The sequence below is a fragment of the Rattus norvegicus genome, chromosome 11, assembly GCF_021556685.1.
Source record: "Rattus norvegicus strain SHRSP/BbbUtx chromosome 11, alternate assembly SHRSP_T2T, whole genome shotgun sequence".
Classification (NCBI taxonomy): domain Eukaryota; kingdom Metazoa; phylum Chordata; class Mammalia; order Rodentia; family Muridae; genus Rattus; species Rattus norvegicus.
The window spans coordinates 85,460,275-85,469,643 of record NC_141544.1 but is presented as its reverse complement, the minus strand read 5'-3'; the positions used below and the strand labels follow the sequence as shown (position 1 = coordinate 85,469,643).

General features: G+C 43.1%; 1 pseudogene; it reads right to left on the bottom strand.

Annotated features, from left to right (window-relative positions):
* Nucleotides 1-4,681: 4,681 nt before the first annotated feature.
* Cyld-ps2 (CYLD lysine 63 deubiquitinase, pseudogene 2) overlaps nt 4,682-9,369 on the bottom strand; it is a 10,016-nt pseudogene continuing 5,328 nt past the window's right edge.

Sequence of the window (9,369 nt, the reverse complement as noted above, 5' to 3'; positions counted from 1 at the left end):
ATTAAACCATCAACTGGAGAGTACACAGGGACAGACCCATGGCTTTAACCACATATGTAGCAGAGGATGGCTTTGTCAGGCATCAATGGGAGGAGAGGTCCTTGGTCCTGTGAATCCTTGATGCCCAGTGTAGGGGAATGTTAAAGCGGGGAGGGGGGAGTGGGTGGGTGGGGTAGTACCCTCAGAGAAGCAGTGGGAGGTGGGATGAGATAGGGAATTACTGGAGGGGAAATTTGGACGTTTAAAATGTAAATAAATAAAATATCCAATAAAAATACAGATGTGGGAAAATAAGAAAAACATTTTTTTCTGCTATATGTTTTACCATTACAACTCTCTTGGAGTTTGAAAAGTGCATATTGAATAACACAAAACAAAATAAAAAACAACTTTTAATGTCTTAGCTTAAGGAGTCTGTGAAAATCCTCTTACGGGCAAATGTGAAGAGGCTGAATGCCCTGCAGAGACGGGGCCAGATGGTGAGTGACTTCTTAAATGAGCTCCTAAAGGTTTGTTCTTGTAAATTGTTTTGTTACTCTCCCCATAGTTTAAGACAAAAAGTGTATATATATATATATACATATATGTGTGTGTGTGTGTGTGTGTGTGTGTGTGTGTGTGTGTGTATACACTAGATTTTTCCACTCCTAGTAGTAATCAACTTTAGGCAGTTAATATTACAACATATTTCCAGTGTATCCAATATGAAGAATGGAAGGACACATCCAGCTGAGAGTATTTTGAGAACTGGTTTTAGATGCATGAACAACAAGGAAAAACTGTTTTTCAAGTGAAATTTAAGAATAATGCCCCATCTACCATCTTAAGCTTGCGTAATTGTGTGTACATACATTAAAACCAGATGCATTGTGGGAGTGAACATATATAGTAGGAAAAAGTGTATGTGACCTAATTCATCTAGCAAATTAGACAACCACTCTAGCTGTACCCTCTAGTAGCTAACCCTACCCCCAACTCTGCTTCCTTTATTCCAATAAAAAGAGGCCGGCTGTGACCTGTTCTCATGTGCTTGCTGCTTCTGTGAGACGCATTAATTCCTGTTCTATACTATTTATTTAGGGCTACTTTGCAAATCTGTGAAAGTCTGTGCTTTTGGTTCTTTGGGTAAGAAGCCATGAGTCTGGAAACAACCTAACCTGGTTCAATGTCTCCATCATTTCTGCACTTGCTCTCTCTTCTCTAAGGAACAGGACTTTTGAACGAGTACTTCTTGCATGGCCCTTTCTCATCCCTAACTGAGAACTCAAGTCCTTCGAACAGAAAGCACTCGTGCTAAGATTCTCTGCTTGACAGTATTACAGAGCAATAGTGATAAAAACTGCATGGTATTGGTACAGAGACAGACAGATAGACCAATGGAATAGAATTGAAGACCCAGAAATGAACCCACACACCTATGGTCACTTGATTTTTGACAAAGGAGCCAAAACCATCCAATGGAAAAAAGATAGCATTTTCAGCAAATGGTGCTGGTTCAACTGGAGGTCAACATGTAGAAGAATGCAGATCGATCTATGCTTATCACCCTGCACAAAGCTTAAGTCCAAGTGGATCAAGGACCTCCACATCAAACCAGACACACTCAAACTAATAGAAGAAAAACTAGGGAAGCATCTGGAACACATGGGCACTGGAAAAAATTTCCTGAACAAAACACCAATGGCTTATGCTCTAAGATCAAGAATCGACAAATGGGATCTCATAAAACTGCAAAGCTTCTGTAAGGCAAAGGACACTGTGGTTAGGACAAAATGAAAATGGCCAGATTGGGAAAAGATCTTTACCAATCCTACAACAGATAGAGGCCTTATATCCAAAATATACAAAGAACTCCAGAAGTTAGACCGCAGGGAGACAAATAACCCTATTAAAAATGGGGTTCAGAGCTAAACAAAGAATTCACAGCTGAGGAATGCCGAATGGCTGAGAAACACCTAAAGAAATGTTCAACATCTTTAGTCATAAGGGAAATGCAAATCAAAACAACCCTGAGATTTCACCTCACACCAGTGAGAATGGCTAAGATCAAAAACTCAGGTGACAGCAGATGCTGGCGAGGATTCGGAGAAAGAGGAACACTCCTCCATTGTTGGTGGGATTGCAGACTGGTACAACCATTCTGGAAATCAGTCTGGAGGTTCCTCAGAAAATTGGACATTGAACTGCCTGAGGATCCAGCTATACCTCTCTTGGGCATATACCCAAAAGATGCCCCAACATATAAAAAAGACACGTGCTCCACTATGTTCATCGCAGCCTTATTTATAATAGCCAGAAGCTGGAAAGAACCCAGATGCCCTTCAACAGAGGAATGGATACAGAAAATGTGGTACATCTACACAATGGAATATTACTCAGCTATCAAAAACAACGACTTTATGAAATTCGTAGGCAAATGGTCGGAACTGGAAAATATCATCCTGAGTGAGGTAACCCAATCACAGAAAGACATACATGGTATGCACTCATTGATAAGTGGCTATTAGCCCAAATGCTTGAATTACCCTAGATGCCTAGAACAAATGAAACTCAAGATGGATGATCAAAATGTGAATGCTTCACTCCTTCTTTAAAAGGGGAACAAGAATACCCTTGGCAGGGAATAGAGAGGCAAAGGTTAAAACAGAGACTGAAGGAACACCCATTCAGAGCCTGCCCCACATGTGGCCCATACATATACAGCCATCCAATTAGACAAGATGGATGAAGCAAAGGAGTGCAGACCGACAGGAGCCGGATGTAGATCGCTCCTGAGAGACACAGCCAGAATACAGCAAACACAGAGGCGAATGCCAGCAGCAAATCACTGAACTGAGAATAGGACCCCCTTTGAAGGAATCAGAGAAAGAACTGGAAGAGCTTGAAGGGGCTCGAGACCCCATATGTACAACAATGCCAAGCAACCAGAGCTTCCAGGGACTAAGCCACTACCTAAAGACTATACATGGACTGACCCTGGACTCTGACCTCATAGGTAGCAATGAATATCCTAGTAAGAGCACCAGTGGAAGGGGAAGCCCTGGGTCCTGCTAAGACTGAACCCCCAGTGAACTAGACTGTTGGGGGGAGGGCGGCGGTGCGGGGGGTGGGGAGGGGAACACCCATAAGGAAGGGGAGGGGGAAGGGGGATGTTTTCCCAGAAACCGGGAGGGGGGATAGCACTCGAAATGTATATAAGAGATACTCAAGTTAATAAAAAAAAAAAAAAGATTCTCTGCTTGACTAGACTATTCATCTGTCTCCAAGAAGGCTTTCTTGGTCTTGTGCCTAAGCGATATTGGCTGCAGAGTAAGAATCCTGTAAATATTCTAGAACTGTACCTTTCTGAAATTTAATCTTGCAATTTAAAGTTATTTTTATTAAGGTATATTTATTGTATGGAATGATGGAGTTTGTTAGGACATTCCCACGCATGTACGTCATACACTTTCATCCTACTCAGTCTCATTGCCTCTCCCACTGGCCTTCTTCTTCTTCTTCCCAAACACTCCTTCCCTCTGCTTTTAAATCTGATTAGTTTTTTTAATTGAATATTTTATGTATTTACATTTCAAACGCTATCCCCTTTCCTGGTTTCCCCTCCAGAAACCCCTTATCCCATCTGCCTCCCCCTCCTTCTATGAGGGTGTCCCCCACACACCCACACTCTCCTGCCTCCCCACCCTGGCATTCCCCTACACTGGGGCATCGAGTCTCCCCAGAACCAAGTGCTCTTCTTCCATTTATATCCAACAAGGCCATCCTCTGCTACATATGTGGCTGGAGCCATGGGTCCCCGCTCCATGTGTACTTTTTGGTTGGTGGTTTAGTTATTGTAAAGTTCAGATTTTAGGGTTGAGAGAAGATACATGATATTTGTCTTATGAGCCTGGTTTATTTTACTTGAAATGATGATCCCATTTCTATTCGTTTTCTTGCAGATGACTTACTTTGTGGGTTAACTTTAAACTCAAATAGTTAGAGCCTCGTGAAGGACCTTCATCCATATAGCACCTTCTTTATTTTTAAATAAAATAATTTATTTGAGATGAGAGTTTTAAATATCTAACACTTTTTTTTTTTTGCCACAGAAATGTTGGTACTGTCTCTGAGCCAGCTTTCCTTTCTCTGGACTGTGTCCCTGTGTAAGAATATATAACTGACCTATGTCTCAGTCATTTCAGAAAGCACCGCATCTCTTCCCATACTTGGGAGCCCTGCAGAAGACCTGCTCGGCAACAGTTGTGACTATGACTAAGATGCTTGCTTAGTCCACTAACCCTCCAAGAACACATCAAAAATGGGCATTAATGACAGGCACTCATTTATTTCAAAAACAGAACAAATAAAAAATAACACCATGAAAGGAATCTCAGCATGTTCTGACCACTGCTGCAGGAACACGGAAACTCAGCAAAGTACAGACATGCAGGAAATCAGCACTATGTAGGAAAACTAACAATTAGCACACCTTCAACAACTGGAGTAAAGGTAGACTCTTAATAAAACCATAGTATTAGTCTTTCTCAAGGCAATCATTAGCTATGAAAGAAAAATGATATCCTTGGTCCATAAGAAGAAATATTTATTTACATTCTCAATGGACTAAAAGAGGTTTAGACGTCACAATTAAAATTGTATGCTTCCAAAAATATATCATCAATGCAGTTAACTTAAAGTTTCAGATATTAATAACTTCATTTAGACTTCTGTGCTCGGTCTCTGCCCATTTCAGACTGCCTGGTTGTTTGTACAAGCTCATGGTTGGACTCTGGTACATGCACATGTATGCATGGCAAAGAAGTCTGCGTGCACAGCCTTGAATCCTTCTGGAGTCCAAAGAGTTCAGGTCCTCCAGAGACATCTTCAAGTACTCTCCTACTTCTGGGCAGGGTGTCACTTGTGGAATGTTGAAGCCATTCTGACCACCATCTCGATAAGCCATGCTGTCAAAGAAGCGCCAGGCAGAGTCGTCCTTCCCGTCCTTCTCAAAAGCATCAGAGTGGCTCGTTTCTATGCAGAACACAGCAAATAACTCCATCTTCTGACATGGGATGCAGCCATGTCTCCAGTCCCAGTCCGGCAAGTCTTTGGGACGTGATGATGGATGAAGTACGATTCAGCCTTTGGGGACAAAGGTGAACCTGGGTGCTGCAGGTCTTACAGAACTGCTGGATCTTCCCTGCTGAGATGTCCGGTCGTCATGGCATCTACACTCTGCACTCATACATTGCGAGTCCTCCACAGATGTGGCACTGCCTGGAAGTGTCTTCAAGTAAATCTGTTATATTTAATTCTGGGGAAGAAAATTTTTTTAAAAAAATAGTTTAAAGTCTTTTCCAAACCGAGGCATCTGCATAATCAAACATGATGGTGCTTCTGCAAATTTCAGGCTGCTGTTGATAAAAGACCATTCTAATAACTGCTGAATTTTGGGTACTCCGGCTTTCTCATTCTTTTCCGTAAATATTTGATAGAAGTTACAGTCTTAAACTTTTTGACCTGCTGACCTTATTTTTAACAATGGTTCAATCCTTAAAATATCATGAGTTGGGGATTTAGCTCAGTGGTAGAGTGCTTGCCTAGCAAGTGCAAGGCCCTGGGTACGGTCCTCAGCTCCGGAAAAAAAAATGTATATGTATGTATATATGTATATATATATGTATATGTATATGTATATGTATATATATATATATATATAATGAAATGGGACATTTAGAAAATTTTCAGGTTCTTTTTCTCAGAGGTAAATCTTGATGCGGCCTCAACTTTTTCAAGTATTTTCCGCAGTTTCATAATCTTTGCGGCACACACACCTATCCATATATTCTCAGAGGACTAACTATCTCTGTCCTTAGTAGCTCTTGAGTCTCACTCTAACACTCTATATCATTCTTCTCGTTGGGTCTAAGTAATACAGTGTCCAGGGCAGAACTAAGAGCAAACAAGCAGAAAAAGTTGAGTCTAAGTAACAAGAATTGCAATGGCCCTGGCTGCCTTTCTTCTTTCCAATCACTCTCTCTAAACCTTCCTTTTCCATTTTAGGTGGAGTATTTTCTTCTGGTACTTCACTTAAGTAGCTACCAAATGCTAAAGAGCTACCTCTTTCATCTGATTGGAAACAGGTTGCGAGGATGCAAACCTATAGTCTGGTCTGCAGCGCTTCCGTTCCACGCACAGTGCCTTCTTCAGAGCACAGGTGAAATCGCGCGTGCCCCTGAAAGTTCCATCGGTACAACCTGTGCATTCATCTTCCAGTTCCAGCCCAGCTAGCACGTCACCGAGCCCTGGTGGCTGGCCAATCCAACGGATAACCTCACGGAACTGGGTGGCCTATCCTGGGCAGGCGTGCTGTTCAGCTCCCCCATCACAGACTGCACTGACAGAGAGAGTGGACTGCGAGCCATGCTGCCGTTAGTGTTGGCCATCTTTGTCAAGCTGAAGGATAAGGAGTGGAATCTGTTCTCGCTAGACAAGGAGTTCATGGGAGGAGGTTGAAGTGGAGGTGAGGAATGTTTGAAGTCTGAAGCCATCTCTGTAAGTGACTTTGCAGGGTCTTCTGCAACTTCATCAATGTACCATGGATTTTTGGACTTGGATTGTTGTTGTGAGTCAACAGATGACCCATTTAAGGTATAAAATAATTCAGATATGTTTCTGCTTCCAGGGTATGAGGTAGATCCTGGAACCTTTGGCTTATTATGACTAGATGAACCTTTGTCACCGACACCTCTTGACATAAAGGCAAGTTTGGGAGGCCTCCTTTCCTGTGTCCGCACGCTATGTGGAATGATGCCGTTGATGTGCAGGAGAATTGTTCTTTCAACACTTGCAAAACTACAGAGCTGTACTCCATCAAGCCTTCATCCCAGTTGTCAATGGGGTTATCCTGCACTGTATCTCCTGGGCCGGCAAAATCACTTTCCAATCCATTGTCACCATCTTCTATGAGTTCCAGTTTGTCCAATGCAACAAACACTCCCCAGTCCTCATCACACTGGAAAAGCTGTTTTCCTTTGTACACCCCATCAGTGAAACCTTGACCACGACCTTCTTTGGTAAGTCCCAAAGCGAGATTTTAGCAACCTGGCCTCCATGTTGTAAAAAGACAGCAATTCAAAGTGCCCAGCAGGAGCCACTAGTGTCAGTACTGTGATGGGATCAACCAGCCATGCTCTATTGGACTTGAGGAGTCCTGCTCTGCTAAAGGAAATCCGTGCCAGATACCATAAGCCAGTTCAGAATCCATGGCATAGGGGCTCACTGCTCAGGCACGTGGGCCCCTATGCAGCCAAACCTGCTACCTGACCATACAGCACTATTTATTCCTGTGTTCTCTCCCCCACCTCTCTCAGACCTCCTTCTCCCCCTCTGTATGTGCGTCTCTCTCTATTTCTTCCCTCTCCCTCTCTTCCTCCTTTTTAATTTTGAAATAATGCTAAACCCTCCCAGATTGCAAAAGAACAGTATCAATATTACCCGTAATGCATTCTCATCAATTTTCGCTATGATATTTTAGGTGGGATTTTTTTCATCTTGGAGTGAGTTACATAATGCAAAGATGTTAAAAGCATCATCTGTTACTTTGACCTAAATATTTCAAGAAAACAATTAGTTAAAAAATAATTAGAAAATGATTAATTATGTGGCCACTGAGCATTAATTTTTTAAAACATGTAAAGAGAAATATTCTGTGGATTAGTATGCTGGGACTGCCATAATAAAATGCCACAGATGGGGTGACTTGAATGACAAACTTTTTTTTGGTCATAGTTCTAGATATTGGACCCAAGGTCAAGGTATCAGAAGAATTTCTCTATCCTGAGGCCTGCCTCCCATTCCTTCTGTCTGTCCCTGACCATCTCCAAGTCTCTCTCTTTTCCTTAAGGACAACGGGCATACTGGGTTAGGGCTCCACTGTTATGAGCCCTGCTAACCTTATTCACATTTAAAAAAGAAGATTTTAGAGAGGCCCACCTGCCTGATGTGGGAGCCACTACAGCATACAAATATGTGATAGAGAGATGGGGGGTGGGGTGGGGGAAGAAGCAGAACCGTTTGAGAACTATGAAGAGAGGTGAGACTGGAGACAAGACTGTCAAGTGGGATAGCCTGGTGTAAGTAGCTTTGCTGCCGCCTGAGGCCATGGTGATGTCTCAGTCAGTGCCACTGAGGACCATGTCTGGATCCATGGGCATGCATCAGCAGGGTTCTGTGTTGATGTCCCTGACTTATATTACCACCAAAGGCCTTGGTCTGGGCTGTCACCTGGGACAATGTTGTTGCCCAAGGGCTGTGCGGAGCTCTCCCCACCCTTCCCCAGAGCAGCGCCAGGGAGAGTGGGTCCTGCACCTCTCCTGGGCAGCAGAGTAGCTGGCCTTGGTGGTGCATGCAGGAGTAGGCTGGCTTGAAGGCACGAGAATAAGAGAGCTGGCTCTGCCCCGTACTGGCTCTAGCACTGGGCGAGCTCACCCGAGCAGCGCTGGAGAGCTTGTCCTGGTAGTGTAGGTGTAGGACAGCTGGTAGTCTAACCAGCTCATTAGCCTTCCAGGCCCTGATCCAGGGCTTTGAGTTGGCCCACACCACTATCCAATCTATGAATTACTAGAGCTCCTGATGGGGCTGGTCCCGAAGATCCAAAGATGCAGGACCTTTATGACACAGGGCTACAACAAGATATCCAAGAAGAGTCCCAGCGAGGATCCAGTATTTATAGTGTAGTGGACGCCAGAGGCCTGGAACCAGGACAATGACTCATGGCGATGAACATTTACAAGCAAAAATGTTTGGACAAAAGGGCATACTGTGGGACACACTGTGACATACTGCAGCTTCCACAGCAAGATTTTTTTTTTTTAATTTTCTTTTGGGTGGCAGTTGCAAGGGCAAAGGTGCATATACGAAGGGATAATGAGATGAACAGGATTGCGGCACATAATGTGAAACTCACAAAGAATAAAAAAATTACAAGAAAAAGAATAATATTTTAATGTTATATTAATGGGTGCTTTGCCTGCATACATATCTGAGTACCATATGCCTGTGGAAGACAGGAGTGAGTATTAGATCCTCCATGAACTGGAGTTACATATGGTTATGAGCTGTCGTTTGGGTGCTGGCAACTGGCTGTAAGAGCAGCCAGTCAATGAGCTCTCTCTACAACCCCACCTTTAAAAGCTTGTCTTTAAGTATAGTTTCATTCATAGGATTCCAGCATTGGATTTTGTAGGTAATGTAATTCACCCTGTAAAACCCAATGAAGTGGAGATTTCTGATTTCTTTGGAAATTCAGTTATGTCATATGATGTTTTGCTGAGGCAGACAGGTGAAAGGATGTTTTGCTGAAGCAGACACAGGTGAGAGAACACA